This window comes from Thermobia domestica, chromosome 4 (genome assembly GCF_964235325.1).
Source record: "Thermobia domestica chromosome 4, izTheDome1.hap1.1, whole genome shotgun sequence".
NCBI lineage: Eukaryota > Metazoa > Arthropoda > Insecta > Zygentoma > Lepismatidae > Thermobia > Thermobia domestica.
The window spans coordinates 86,064,955-86,081,435 of NC_137457.1; positions in this window are offsets into that span (position 1 = coordinate 86,064,955).

Below are 16,481 nucleotides of genomic sequence, written 5' to 3' on the forward strand. Positions count from 1 at the left end.
ACATGTGCAATGATCTCGCACTATTAAGGCAGTTATTTAAACTAATTCTATCTTTAAAGTAAACATTAAAAAAAAAACTTTCAGTTTAACGTCCCACGATTATGACCGTAGACTAAGGCAGTCGATGATTAAGACAAGTTAATGATAATGGATGAATTAATTGAATAGGAATGTTAAATGAAACGACAGTACCCCGAGAAAATCCACGAAAATATTGTCCACCACAAACTTACGTGGCCGGGGATCGAGTCTGGGACTAGATGCTTCAAATGTAAGCACCTTACTACTGAGACACCGTGCCCCCTTTCTTTAAATAGTAAAAATGGAACATAATACTATTTTTCTTAATTTAACCCATCGAAATTGGGGTGCGTCTTGGATTCGAGGACGTCTTAAATTCGAGTAATTATCGAGAAATTCTTAATTAAAGATATTATTAACGTGTTATTAAAGCTACTTTGCTGGCCATAGATATTTTAAATTTTCTATTATATTGAATCATTCAGACAACAATGGTGTCCTGCGTGCGGGTTTGTCGGTTTTGTAATTAAAAACGAAGGAGAATATCTTATACACTAGAGTCATAAAGTTTATAAAATGTCAGTCCTGAAGGAGAAAGTAAATTATGGTTGCGTATGTAATTTTCAAATTATGTTTGAGATTCTTAGCTGTAGTGTCTGATTCTCATATCTGATTTGTTTCAATTTTATCTTCTCTCTTTTTTTTGGACCAATGTTCATTTCTAAGAGCACCAGAAGGGTAGATCTCTAGTATCACTTTTGATTCGCGGACTACAGTTTGCAACACACTGGCCTTGAGTATATGCCTATTTACGGAAGGCAAGGAGACTAAAAGATTTGGTACTTAATATTGAAGATAGTCGTGTGTCCTTTGTATGTCGTATGTCGTTTCCATGTTCATCTTGAAAAAATATATAAATGATTCTTGATGCACTGCACTATAATTGATTTACATATTCGGAAGACACGGGTGAGATCTTGGATTTAATACATACATTTCGCGGATTGCCCAGAGGGAGGTTCTTTTGTCTCAAACTCCTTTAAAGACCTGTTTAGTGTGTGTGTGGTGGCAGGGAAAATATTTTGAGTTGAGTTGATCTTTTAGTTTAGCGTCCCTTTCAGCAGCAAGGCTATATGAGACGTGGACCTACTGATTAACGTGGAATCCGAACCACATGAGCTCCCGCCGGGAATCGAACCCGGATCTCCCACGCCAGTTCGTTGTACGAGTATTACATGAACAATACTCTAATGGCTTTCAATAATATGCTAGTAACACAAGTAATTGAGTGACTGACATGGTGACAAAAATGTTTACGTACATATCGTTTAAATATAAAATTCGACTATACGTAGAAGTTATAATACCACTATGTCTGGTGTAGTCGAAAATATTATACGAGGAATATGCCATAAATCTAATAACACTAATAATCTATTTTATAAGATATAGTTAAATTCTTTTTGACACATTATCTCTCTCCTCATTCATGTTTAGACTCCAAGTACAATATCATGGTATTCCGAATTCCTATCATTCGTTTATTTATGGCTCATTCGATTCTAGTTTATATTCTTTGTGTAACAACAATAAAATATTTTCCCGAGCTCCTCCGTGGCTAAGCGGTTAGCGTACGCGCCTTTGGCGTGGGAGGCCCGGGTTCGATTCCCGGCGGGAGTTCATGTGTTTTGGATTCCACGATAATCAGTAGGTCCACGTCTCATATAGCCTTGCTGAACGGGGCGTTAAACTCAAAATCAAGTCAACTCAAAATATTTTCCCTGCCACCACACACACACTAAACAGGTCTTTAAAGGAGTTTGAGACAAAAGAACCTCCCTCTGGGCAATCCGTGAAATGTATGTATTAAATCCAAGATCTCGCCCATGTCTTCCGAATATGTAAATCAATTATAGTGCAGTGCATCAAGAATCATTTATATATTTTTTCAAGATGAACATGGAAACGACATACGACATACAAAGGACATACGACTATCTTCAATATTAAGTACCAAATCTTTTAGTCTCCTTGCCTTCCGTAAATAGGCATATACTCAAGGCCAGTGTGTTGCAAACTGTAGTCCGCGAATCAAAAGTGATACTAGAGATCTACCCTTCTGGTGCTCTTAGAAATGAACATTGGTCCAAAAAAAAGAGAGAAGATAAAATTGAAACAAATCAGATATGAGAATCAGACACTACAGCTAAGAATCTCAAACATGATTTGAAAATTACATACGCAACCATAATTTACTTTCTCCTTCAGGACTGACATTTTATAAACTTTATGACTCTAGTGTATAAGATATTCTCCTTCGTTTTTAATTACAAAACCGACAAACCCGCACGCAGGACACCATTGTTGTCTGAATGATTCAATATAATAGAAAATTTAAAATATCTATGGCCAGCAAAGTAGCTTTAATAACACGTTAATAATATCTTTAATTAAGAATTTCTCGATAATTACTCGAATTTAAGACGTCCTCGAATCCAAGACGCACCCCAATTTCGATGGGTTAAATTAAGAAAAATAGTATTATGTTCCATTTTTACTATTAATAAAGAGTTCTTTGATATTGGTCATTTTCGGTGATTTTTATATAACCCTCTCCCCTTCCCATGAAAATAAAGTTGTGGTTATCTTTGACCTTTACAGGGGTTAACTTCCATATTACGTCCCCGTTCATCTTTAATAGTAATGAAGTAAAAGCTTTTGTGTATCAACTACGTGTCACAACATATTGAACTTTATTTTATTTATTTATTTATTTATTTATTTTACATAGGGTCTACTGACAAATTATATTTATCTTAAATAATTCGTAAGTATATTTGTAAAGTTTTGTACACACACATTCCAATTCCAAGCAGGGCCGGATCCACAGGATTTTCTGATGGGGTGCATTAATAACTACCAGTACATTTGATTAAATTTGATTTTTTAAAATGTCTTTAGGCACCTGTGGTGTGAATTAAGAATTGCCCTGGAAGTGCTCAGTGTCTGCTCTCGGTGAATCCTTTTCATTCAACCTTCAAAAAATTGACTTAAACTATTGATTTTTGCAAAACTTCACTTTCTTTTAAACACAAATGGAAACATGACAGCAGAAGTTTTCAGAAAGTGTTGCTACTTTCACTGGTACATTGTAAAAAATCGTTGTGTTATTTCAACAACATGCCTATGTGTTAACACGATTGTGTTAAAATATAACACAAACAAGTGGTTAGAACAACTCACTCTCCATTTTGAGTTTTGTGTCAAATGCCGGTAGTTGAAATGACACACAGCCTGTGTGCTAAATCAACACAAGTGTAGAATCTTCGGTGTTGTTTTCTGCGTGATTGCCAAATATGTTGGACATCTAATTATAAAGGCTTATGAATTGAAGCTACAGACAAACACAGTAGAAAGAAATACTTAAACAAATCCAGGTATACGCAAAATTTCATCTCCCACATTTGATGCATTTATTGCTTCTTTTTCTAAGCGATTGCGTACTAGAAGCAACAAACGCATCAATTTTATTAGATGGAACTGGCGCCGATTATTTGAAAGTGTATATGGAAGAACTATAAAATAAAGTAAATAGACGGTCGTTATTTTTTATAAAATTAGGTCTACATGGCGAGCAGATTTTATCTTATCCCGAATGGTTACCGTCGAATATACGCGGCTTAAAGGAGCACTCTGATTAGCCAAATTCAAAAGACCTCAACAATTTATCCCTCTACAAGCGACGTTTTCTTCATCCCCTCCGTGACCAAGTCGGAAGAGCACGCGGCTAGTAATTGAAAGGTTGGTGATTCGTGCCCTCCCCCCACTGGAGTACTTTTTTTTTTACTTGTTTAAAGTGGCTTTTTAGACTCAGCATAATGTAAACACATTACGCATATAGGCGATTTAACATATTTTGGGGGAGTAATTTTGTGGTTCATTAACGCTTACGGCACGGCTCAACACCGGTTGTGTGTTAAAGACGTAACACTCCCCCTGTGTTAAACGCCAACACCGCGGGGTATGTGTTGAACTAACACCGCATAGTGGTAGTCACGCTAGAATCACTGCCCTGTGTTGAAATTGAGTTGAATTAATACAACCATTTTTTACTGTGTAGCTCCTCACTTTAGGTACTGTATATTTACAATGAAGGAGGGTGTACATGCACCTTTGCATCCCCCTAAACGGCCCTGATTCCAAGTATAAACAGATTTTTATCAAGGAACAATTTCTACTGATCCAAAAGCCTAACATTTTTAAACGTATAAGATCTACTTCTTCTTTATATACATTTAGGCAAATATTTCTATTATCACCTAAGCACTTCGGAAGTCACTGCCTGGCGTGCCCTGTTGGGATTTTTATTTTAATTTTAATTTTAACGTATTAACATGTCTTTCTTAACTTTCCAATGATGATAGTAATATCTTGTCATTGTGCAAAGAACAGATTTCAACAGATTCAGGCGCGTACCCAGAAATTTTCAATGGGAGGGGAGGGGCTGAAAAGTTTTGGGCAAAACTATATACAACACATTCCTATTTTGTGTTGAACATGAATCCAAGTATGCAAGAATGGCTATTACGCACACTCACTCAAACACACACACACATATATATATATATATATATATATATATATATATATATATATATATATATATATATATTAATGCATAGGAGAGAAGTGCCAAGAACAGAAAGACCCGAATTGGAATGGGGCTTTAAAGCATTCCATTACAATTACATTTTCGCTTGTTAAAAGTGTTCGTTGGTGTGTGTGAGTTTGGAGATGGAGGTGAAGAGGGATGGGTCATTCTGTTGCAGATATGCTGCCTTTTGTTCTTCATTTCGATAAGAGACGTTAGGTGACAATTTCGGTTGTTTTTCTCTTATCGTTGCAAGTACATTAAAAAGAAAAAAAACTTTGCATTCAATGAGGGAGCTCGAGCCGGGTGCACCTCCCTTTAAATACGCCACTGAACAGATTTACATATTTTAGGGCTCTTATATGTTGAAAAGGCTATGTCAGTTCATGTTTTTCATGTCAGTTCGTCACGATGTATCTGTGCACACTTAGAAACTATACGGTCAACGTATCGGACCAAAGTTTAATCATAAGGTTGTGTATAAGTTTCTCTAGAGTAAGGGGCATCGAATTTAATCCTTACTCCCGTATAAAAGTAATTTTCGATAGCTGAAAACTTGAAATCGCTGTTTCTTCGAAAATGACTCTAACAATTATGATTGTCTCATAAACAAGTATTTCATCAACAACTTCATGTAATGTTTCTCTGAGGAAATTCCCGTAGATTTACTGAGTTTCTCTTGAAGTAAATTTTATTCGGATAATTTTCTGAAAAACGGCTCAAGCAATTATTTTTCCACATTTTGTAAGATAACTCAGTTTAGTTTAACGTCCCATAAATATGAATCCAAGGTTAACGGTAATGATGTGAAAATAGTGATGATGAGGTGAATGATAATGGTGGAATGAAGAAAATGCGAGGAAACGGGAGAACCATGAGACTATCCACGCAGTGTTTGTCCGCCACAAAGTCCACTTGCCACGAATGAGATCGATCCGGTGACCTCATACACTAGAGGAGCGCCCTACCATTGGTGCGTAGAGTTCCTGCCTCGATCCCAGCTCGCGCTAAGTGGACTTTGTGGCAGACAAAAATCGTGTGCGTGTGTTCCCTCGGGAGTTCTCCTATATAACCCTACAATATAGAAAATAGAATATCTTTTTTTTAGGAAAGCCTGAAAAGATCACGTCACGGTGTATGTGAAGAGAGAGTTTACAGGTAGGATGTGTTTTTGACTTTGGATCAACAGTACTAGTAAAGAGTCTTGTAGTTATAATTCAAAACAAAAGCTTCGTCGGATTTACCCGTTTCATGTCGTATACATGACTTAAAACTGGCTTTCTGATTCGGTCCGTCCGTCCTCCCCTTTACAGACCTAGAGGTCACACTGTCCAATGTATCAAGACAAAATTCTGGAAATCTGTTTTAATAAAATCTCTCTAGGAAGGATTTCGAATGTCCCTCGCGCAGCATAAAGGTAAAATAGCAAACATTCTTTTCAATCATTAGAAAGTAGCTACCTTTTAAAGAAATTGGAAAATCTCGTCAAAATACTTAATGTTTCACAAAATAAAGTATGCAACAATGCGTTTTGGCAGGGAGAAATTTACTATTAATACTCGTAATTTACACATTTACTCGTAATATGTAAATTGGTTGCAGTGAAGTACAGAAAGGCAGGATTTCCTGGTTTTAACTTCCATTTAACAAGATACTATGAAAAAATAAACAATTACTATATTATGTTTTGAAACAATAAGATTTTGGGTGATTGAACTTATTCCCTCATGAAATTTTGTGTACGTCACTAGTTGGTTGATTGATTTGATGGGAGTTTAGAGTGGAACCCGAATCACTGTAGTCCATTTAAATTTCTGAATCGCAGGTGCTCGCTCTAGGTACTAATTAGGGTGGAAGGCATAGTAGTATTTAGTTCCATGAGCTAGCTTTCATTTTTGAGAGATTTAGACTATATATAGAGGGTAGAGGGTAGAAGTGACACGAGAAAACGTAGAAGGATCTTACTAAGGGACATTTTCAGCTATACTTTAGGATAATGATGTAGTTCTACCTTAAACTGAAAAAAGTGTTCTTATCAATATCTTATCAATATACGTATAAAAAACCTCCTACTATTGATAGTCTATATAGCCTCTTTGGATTCAACAATAAAATCATATTATAATAGCAATACTTTGTGATCAACGCTAATTTCTATTAGTTAACAATTGCCGCTCCATGGAAAAACGTCCAAAATAAGACATTCATGAATCAATAGGTGCCATTGAACTGAATGACATGTGTGAATCTTAATACTTATAAGCAATCCTCATGCAATAAAAATCAATAAAACTAATTTTTTATGGTACAAAACATGTCATTCGTACATAACATTAACAGGGTAAATAATTAAAATGAAACTTTTTCCAAAATATACATTATTCAGCCTTTCATTACTACACTACCATGAGGACAGTCCACCCTATCCTTAATAAGATACAACAACCTAAATGTCCTAAAATTATGATTACCTTTTAAATTTTAAACACATTTCAATTAACCTTTTCAGAGTTACACGCATTTCTATATGGACACTATAAAGTCGCAACACTTTGCACCTTTTAAATCAAAATACCATTTATTATTATTATTATTATTATTATTATTATTATTATTATTATTATTATTATTATTATTGAAAATGTCAAACTTCAAGTGAAATATTCAAATAAATATTTAGTCAAATTTCAATATTGTAGTTGAAATAACGTATCCTCATGAAGCGAGATCGTTTGAAACTTACCGCCTCGGAGAATACTCTGATATGAACTATGACATATTTATCAGGGTGGTCCCGTGGGAAAATTTCACCTGTGAATAATCTGTGCCAAACTGATGTGGCCATTCGTCTGAAAAGATTTCTAGCGGACAAGAAAACTTTTTAGATAATGACAATAAGAAACAAAATGTTTGTTAATAAAATATCAAATAAAAGCAGCAGCTGTATTGTCTAAACTTCAAGGTTCTGAGTGGTTTCGACTGGTTGCTGATGAATAATCACTTTGCTTGATCGTTTAGTTTAAATTATGTCGTCTCTTTTCAGCACCGAGACTATATGGGAGATGCACTTTCATTTTAACTTGGGACCCGAACGAAATGAGCTCCCAATGAGAATCGAACAAGACTATCTTACGAAGAAACTGCGTAAGCTAACCCATAACTATTCTGTTTAACTATTATACTATCATCGGAAATGGAAATATTAACTTGTTTGTTTGCTTATAAAATTTAGCGTCCTTTTCAAAACTGAGTCTATATGAGACGTTGACCTACAGTTTAAAATGTGGAATCCAAACCATCGTAATGCAGGATAGGTGCTGATTGCCACGGGTGCTGACTGCCACAGCCAATTATTGGTGCTGACTGCCACGACTGTCGCTGATTGCAAATATGAAGGTGCTGACTGCCACGACGGCGTGCTGACTGCCACGAGCCTGGGAGAAACTGTATTTGGAAAGAGAGGAATTAATCCCTCATACTAAATTTATGATTATTAATTAATTTAGTAGGGATTAATTTAGTAATCATCACAGCAAATCTATGTGGCGTCCTATAAGTTAGAAAGTTGCTCACTAAGTGGAACGACATACACTTGGATGCTTATAAAAGGAATTGCCGTTTCTGTTATATGTACAATTTGCGCATTTCATTGTTTATATTAATTGTTTTATTATATTATTTAATGAATATGATGGTCTGAAGCCAGCTGACAAGGGAAGTTTGGGAGAAGCACTCGCCTGCAGAGAAATAAGCATGTCATTTGAAGGACCAATTCATGCTGATTACAACAGGTAATAAAACCCCTGTACGTTGAGAACTGTTCAAGATATTCAGCTTGGAAGTTTATATGAGAAAATGAGTGGATGCACGTTTCAATGCGTTAAGTATTCTCACCCATGGAGAAGCCTGATGGTTTGAACTTGCTATTGCTTGATCACTGGGGTCCATTCACAGACAAATTGTCCATTACAAGTTGCATGCCGGATGGCAAAGACCTAATGATTGAGAAGATACCAAAGAATTGCACACGATTTGTGTAACCATTTGATGTGTTTTGATTCCGATCAATCAAAGATTATGGCAGGAGATTTGCACATAGTATGAATCTTCTTCATCTGGACGTTATAATGTACCAACGAAACAATCAAATAAAGTTCGTGTTCATACGAATCACTTCCGATCACCGCGATACATTGAATTGTTTAAATTTGCGTTCTGCAAGGCAGGTTATGAACAATTTATAGGCCTATAACTTTTGAATCACTTGTCGAATTTGCTTTTTGCTTTGGTTCTGCGAACTGTTCTCTTGACGGATGCAACACAATTGCACATATAAAATGTTCATGGTGCAAGGGAGTCATTTGCCTGCGTCATTTCTTCATAAAATAGAAGAACAACAGTGATCAATTTTCATCTCTAACTTATGATTATTGTGAACAATGTAATGACTAATTGTATCTAACAAACCCGTTAGTTATTGCGAAACACTTTTTTTCTGTTACTTCCGATAGCTTTCAATTCGTATGTCAATATTCGTTACTAATTATGTTGTACTTAACGCGTATAAATGCGTATATCCTTATTTTCTCATATAAACTTCCAAGCTGGATATCTCGAACCGTTCTCAACCGTACAGGAATTTTATTAGCTTGTTATAATCAGCATGAATTGGGACTTCGAATGGCATGCTTAGTTTCTCTGCAGGCGAGTGTTTTCTCCTAAACTTCCCTTGTGAGGTACAGCCAGCAGTGCTTATTTGATGGAACTTTCAAGAGCTGCTCGAAACAATTTGCACAGCTGTACACAGTTCATGCTGACATAGGGAGTTCAAGTGAGAATACATAAATCGTACCAATTTTGTACGCACCGCTCCCTGACAAAACTGAAAGTACACTCATGACCAAAATTATTGTCGCATATCTATAACTGTCTTCTTGTAAGAATATAATTTGATAATTTTGCAGAGTACTTTTAATATTTATATTATGTGTATAATCAGGAAATTTATATTTGTCATAAATTTCATAGGAAAAGAATTATAAATACGAAAATCATAATGAGTAAAATAAAATATAACTTAATGGACAAGAAAAAATTATTTTCGTTTTATTTTTTTTATTTACTACTCTTTTGACAAGAAATTTACCACATACTTGTCTTTGCCGATTATACACATGCTAACATTATAAGAAATACCGGGCGAATTCGTTATCAAATTATATTACTAGAACAACATATTTATAATCATGTGACAATAATTTTGGACATGAGTGTACATACAGAGACCTGTTTATCTTTGTTAGGTGTTGGTCTGAACAACACGATCCTAAGGATCATCTAGTTTCTTTCACGCTTCTTGGCGTCCGGTAATGTTACGTCTAGCAACTTTCTCTCAGGCTCGTGGCAGTCAGCACGCCATCGTGGCAGTCAGCACCTTGATATTGGCAACCAGCGCCAGTCGTGGCAATCAGCACCAATAATTGGCTGTGGCAGTCAGCACCCGTGGCAGTCAGCACCCCACCGTAATGCATTTAATGCTCTCCAACAAAGAATGGAACCCGCGACCACGTACTCCAAAGGCGCGATTACTAAACCAGCGGGGAGGGCAATAAACATTAAGTGTAGTGTGATGGAAATGAGTATTATCTCGTATTTTCTCATTTCGTCTGTCATTGACAGCTAATCGCTGCATCTTGTACCTTAAGGGTCTTCACTACAGCGAAATTAGCCTCCCGCTAATTTTAGAGTTTTTCTGTTATATCTTCAAATCAAATAAAAATATTCGAAAAGCAGAAACGTAGTGAACTAGACAATACGATTTTGCATGTGATACCGTTATCACAACTTCTTCGGTCTGCCTTCGATTTGCAACTGTAGATAGATTTAGCATTTTTTGCGGGTTCTGTAAATAGCGGCATACTAAAAGCAGATAGGTTAATTGTGGTAAAGGTATCACATGCAAAATCATATTGTCTAGTTCACTACGTTCCTGCTTTTTTTTTTTTTTTTTGATATTACAGAAAAACTTTAAAACTATAGGTAGTTTAATTTCGCTGTAGTGAAGACCCTTAACACCCGTAAGTATTATCCTGTATCCTACGCGCAACGATGGATTATTTTTCTCAGCACATACTCGCACATTAAATCTAGAAATTGATTTTGGTATTCGGGACTAACGTATCTATATGTTTTCTCTTTGTTAACATAATACCGAAAAATCATGCCATTGTCTTTCGATCTTAGCGATAAGAGTTCTAGTAAATTACCTTTATTTTCACTTTCGTTATTTTCCTTATGGTCTCTAAGAGGAACACATTGGCGAGCACAATACAAAATACTATTTAGAAGTGCTTCCAAATATATTCTATTGCCATTAACTATTTGGTTCGGCTGCAAATCTAATTTACGCGCAACTGATCCGTGCAATAGTGCGTTTCGGAATTCCGCAGTCTTAGAATTACAAGTCTTATGAGCGTTACTTGCCTCATGAGTACTGAATTTATCTACGACCTTCTTCCAGTTACGGAAACCCTCTTTAGTAAAATTGTCTTCAGATTTCGGAATATTTTCGGAGAATGTGCGACAATAAAAGCAAAAAGCACTATCTCGAGAAATGTTATATTCTAACCAACTAAATTGCCTATACCAGTGGTCGAAATGAGACGGTATGCGGTGGTATGCCATACTGCATCTGGTTTTTCAGTAATGAGGACATACCGTCTGTGGTTTTTCAGTGCCATGGACGGCGATTAGGGGGTGCAAGAGGGGGCAGTTACCCCCCACTTTTTTGAAGTGACGCCCTAACTTATATAATTTCATTTGGAAATGTAAACAGGGTGTCCACACAATTTGGAGAATAGATCTCTGACTCTTCCCTGACTTTCCATGACGAAAGTTCCAGATTTCCCTAACCCCTGAATAACTTAAAAATATAGAAAAAAAAGAAGCTCCAGCCTCCACACTCCCCATAATTGGCCTTTTTCTCTTCCGCTTCTTTTTTTCAATTTTCTTTCCAAAGGAATGTAAATTTACAAACATATGCATTAGGCCGATATTGATTAGGTCTACATATTATACAAAATGTAAAGTTACAAACGAAAGTGTGCAAAATACAGAGTACTTAGGATATGAAACAATACACATTATAATACCGATTACACAGCATTATAATATTGCCTATAGTAATAAACAGTTCATACATGATTTTACTGATTATTAAAAAAAAATAAAAGAAATAACACACACACATTATGTAACACATACTGATGCAGTTGTTAAGTGCAACCCATTTAAAAATTTTGTTTTCATCCTTTCTCGCATAGTTTTCTTCTCATTGATCTGAATATCCTTCTTGTTGTCTCCGCAGTTTAATTTTCTTTTCTTCTTCCTCCAGCTCCTTTAGTTGTAGCTGAATCTTCCGTTTCTCTCTTCTCTTCTCGTCTCCAGCATTTATTTATCTTTTCTTTTCCAAATACACCTGATATTGTCTCATTGAACTTCTCACTGAATTTATCATACATCTTGTAATTATTAATCCTGATGATCCACCTATTCTCATCACAGAATCATATATGATCTGTTGAGCCACTAGAGATTCTTCTTGTAAGTTGTCAACAATGAGAATTTTATTTATTGTGAAACCACTTTCAAAAAATGCGTTTCCGTGAAAGAAGATAAAACACAATTTCATAACTGACCTTAAGTGAACGAAGTTCTTCCCATTTCCTAAGAAAGTAAAAAACTCATCAAGTCCAATACCACCTCTGTCATTGGCTATGAATTCATTCGATTGTTCTTTAAATTCTTCAGTCTGAGCTTTCACTGTGAGCTGGAGATACTATTTCTTCGCTGACACCATGCAATTCTTCTAGAACAGCGTCTACCCTTTTGAGCAAATATGCCAGGATGCAGTTAGATATGTGTTTTTCGCAGAAAATTAGTTTCAACAACTATATCAGAGAACACTGTCTCCCTCAATATCATCATTGAGGACACTACATTTTGCATCCAGTAAAAGTAAAGAAATCAACCCTATTTCATAAATTCAATAATTGAACAGTGGACCAAATCGATTTTTCCCTGACTTTCCCTGACCAATCTGCCATTTCCCTGACTTCACCTGATACATTTTTAATTCCCTGACCTTTCCCTGACCAATCTGCCATTTCCCTGACTTCACCTGATACATTTTTACTTCCCTGACCTTTCCCTGACTTTCACTTATTTTCCAGAATGTGGACACCCTGGTAAAGGTTTTGTATGTGTTACTGTTTCATAGAAAAAATGGAGCCATATGATATTTGCCGTTGCGTGAGTACGGATTGGGTATTTGTCTTCCTGTGGAGTTAAGAAAGCTACAGGAATTGTGTTTTGATTGCAATTCAAAGCAATTAATATTGCAATTGCATATTTCCTTAAATGGCATAGCATATGCTTACAGTACTTACTGTATTTCATTTTCTAAGAGTAAAAACATTCATTTAATGGCATGTGTGGAATTAAAAGTATAAGTTGGTAATTAATTCCCAGTTTCAATATAACTTCTGCAAAACAAGCGTCATTATTCATTACTATGATTAATATTATCCCTTCTATTTATTTGTTTAGCAAATTTATTAAATAATCTGATCACACAATTTTCCAGACAGAATTTTAAGATGTTCATGAGCAAGAACTCAAATCCCTTCTTACACTTTCGTTGTTTAAGAGTATAAAGGGCTAGTACCTATCTGTATTGCTCTTACGAATTTACTTTATAAAATAGAAATACGATATACGGCATTTTAAGTAAAAAAGATAATATCCTATTAGTTATACAACCTTTCATCAAACAGTGTTAGAAACAATCAGGAAATCTAACATTGATATACAATTGTTAAGATCATGTCTTGCCCCCCACTTTTAACGTCCAACCGCCGCCACTGAATCAAGACAATATTTAAATAGCCGGTATGTTGAGTCAAAATCATAATAAAACATACCGCCTCTGCTTTTTTTCCACTTCGAACACTGGCCTATATCACTCAGATCGGAACTGGCGGCCATTTTTATTGGGGTACGTTTTCAATTGCGGTTGGAAGGGACCTAGACCTACTGCCAGAAATGTCTTTGCCTTTTCACAACCTTTGACTGGATCACGGTCTTCTGAAACTTCATCTTGTGACACTGTTTCTACCGGCATTTGAATTCTTATCTTCTGAGACTTCATCTTCTGACACTGTTTTCACACTAGCACTTGAATTCTTATCTTCTGAAACGCAAGAAGTAGATTGTTTAGTCACTATTTCATTATATCCGCTAGCACTGTCAATATTGCTAAGTTTCGACTTCTTACTAAAATATTCCAACAAAGTTTCTTTCTTTTTTCTTTTTTTGAGCGCTGCATATTAGTCACAACAACTTCCTGTGAAACTTGAGAAATCTTCAAATACCCTAGATAAAATATAAAAAATGAAACTACTATACACCGATACACGTGAAGGCTATATATATACAGAAAAAAAAAAGCCTTCAAACGAACTGCTCACTGTCAAGGGCGCCGATTTCTCTGTAACTCTGGAGGGGGGGGGGGGCATTCAGACGTGGGTTTGTATCAGGGGGTGCTCTTAACCTATGTCCCGAACCTCTACTTTCACGCTCTCTTCACAGTGACGTCACCAGCGAGGAACTTAGAGCTTGTCGTCTGCTTGGCGCGCGAAGATTTGCTAGTAAGACCACAAACAATTCTTTATTTATTTTGGATTTTTGCTATGTTGAATTGTGTTGCTTTCTTTTCTAGTGGTGTACGTGGACGAATATTATTTAATAGAGAAAAGGTTTATATCTCGGAAGATTTCTTTACGTGGGCTTGGCTGTAGAGACATGCAATATTGCAAGATAGTGTGAACTTGAGTACGTGTGTACATATGTATTTTTACGTGTATTTGTCTTTCATCTCCAAGTGTTCCACATTATAGAATTAGGGAAGTACCGATATATCGGTATCGGTAATATCAGCCACTTTTGGGAGTATCGGTATCGGCATTGGCAAATAAACACCGATATTTACCGATACATTTTTCAAACTATTTTCAGTTTGTTTAATATTAACAGTGACACTTATATTTCATCGGTTTCTTTTACAGTTAAAAGTTGTTTTAAATTATTATCAATTGTACAATCAATCGATTTCTTTATGCATGTATACGCCTTTGGTTTGCTCTATTCATACCCAACTGATAGTTTTAGTCCCTCCATGCCAAAATAGTGAAGAAAAGACAAAGGTCCTCAGTCAGGATCATAGGCACCCGAAGAAAATTTTCTAGGGGGAGCCGATTTCAAAGTAAAATAAAGTAAGTTTATTTTCCTTATTCATTTTCATAAATTTCTATGTATGCATGAAGTTCATAATTTAAAATTATTTTTCGATATTTTTTCTGCTTATTGGTCCTCTAGATGTTTATTTGAGTTAGAAATCAGAATAAAACTCCGGGACGTCGTGTGGGTAGAACAGGTGGGGTGATTGCCCCACGCCTTGCACCACAGAATGGAAGAGTTTGACCGTTGAGGAAAACTAGCAGGTTAACTATTTCTAATTCATTGTTGAGATTAGTGTTGTCCACGAGACGAGACCGAGGCGAGAAATGATTCGCCTCGTCTGCAATTCGAGACGAGAAGAATCTTTTAAATCCATTTAAAGTTAAAAATATGGGAGTTCTCGTCTCATTTACGAGGCAAGATGAGAAACTTCACCGAGTCTCATTGGCAACACGAGTTCACCCAAGCATTAAACCTTAAACACCGGTTTAGTGCTGCATGGTTCATCGTGAAAAAAAAAAATTAAAAAACTATAAATTGATAAAGTGATTGTAAGAACGCAATTAAGAGCATTCAAAGATACACAAGTCATTACACAATATACTCCAATAACAAAAATGGTTTAACTGTTGTTATATCTCATCCTTCGTGGATCTCTCGTGACTTTAGGAAGTCAGGACAAATTTTGTACACAAATTTATACAAGAGGCTAGAGAAACTTCGAGGCGAGAAGAAAATAGCTTTTTTCGAAAATCGATTCTACAAGACGAGAAAATCTAATTTCTCGTCTTGTCTAGATTCGTAACACTAGTTAGCATACAAATATTTAGATATAAACCAAATACATTTTTCCGGACTGTGTACTATTAATGTCACGAAGTGCAATCATAGCGTCAACAATGGTTACATTGAATATAATCTGTGATGGATAGTCGACACGACGTTTAAAACGGATGAGTTCCATTTTAATAATCATGTGGAGAAGATATGAATTGGCAATTTTAAACTTTAAGCCTGAGTGCCGTATATTGAACAAAATAAATTGCTAGGTATCAAAGGGCTTCCGCAACTGAATGCATTTACGATCAATTATTAATATTATTATTATTATTATTATTATTATTATTATTATTATTATTATTATTATTATTATTATTATTATTATTATTATTATTATTATTATTATTATTATCCATGGTTTTAAGTATTTATTGAGATATTCTTATCAGTGATCACAAAGTAATCTATTTATGCCGGGTGTGGAACTCACCTTATCATTGGTTCTGCAATTACTTTAACTCCAGGCACCGAAAATTTCAGAGATTACTCTGGTAAAACACATATTTATCTGCAACTTTGCTTAAATACATTCACAGCAACATTTCAGATATAAATACATTTAAAATGTAATTATAATTCAACAATTATCTATCTCATCAAAAAATAAATAAATCATCATGCAACACAAGTACATCGTTAATTTTCCATAATATAAATTGCGATAAGAATATGT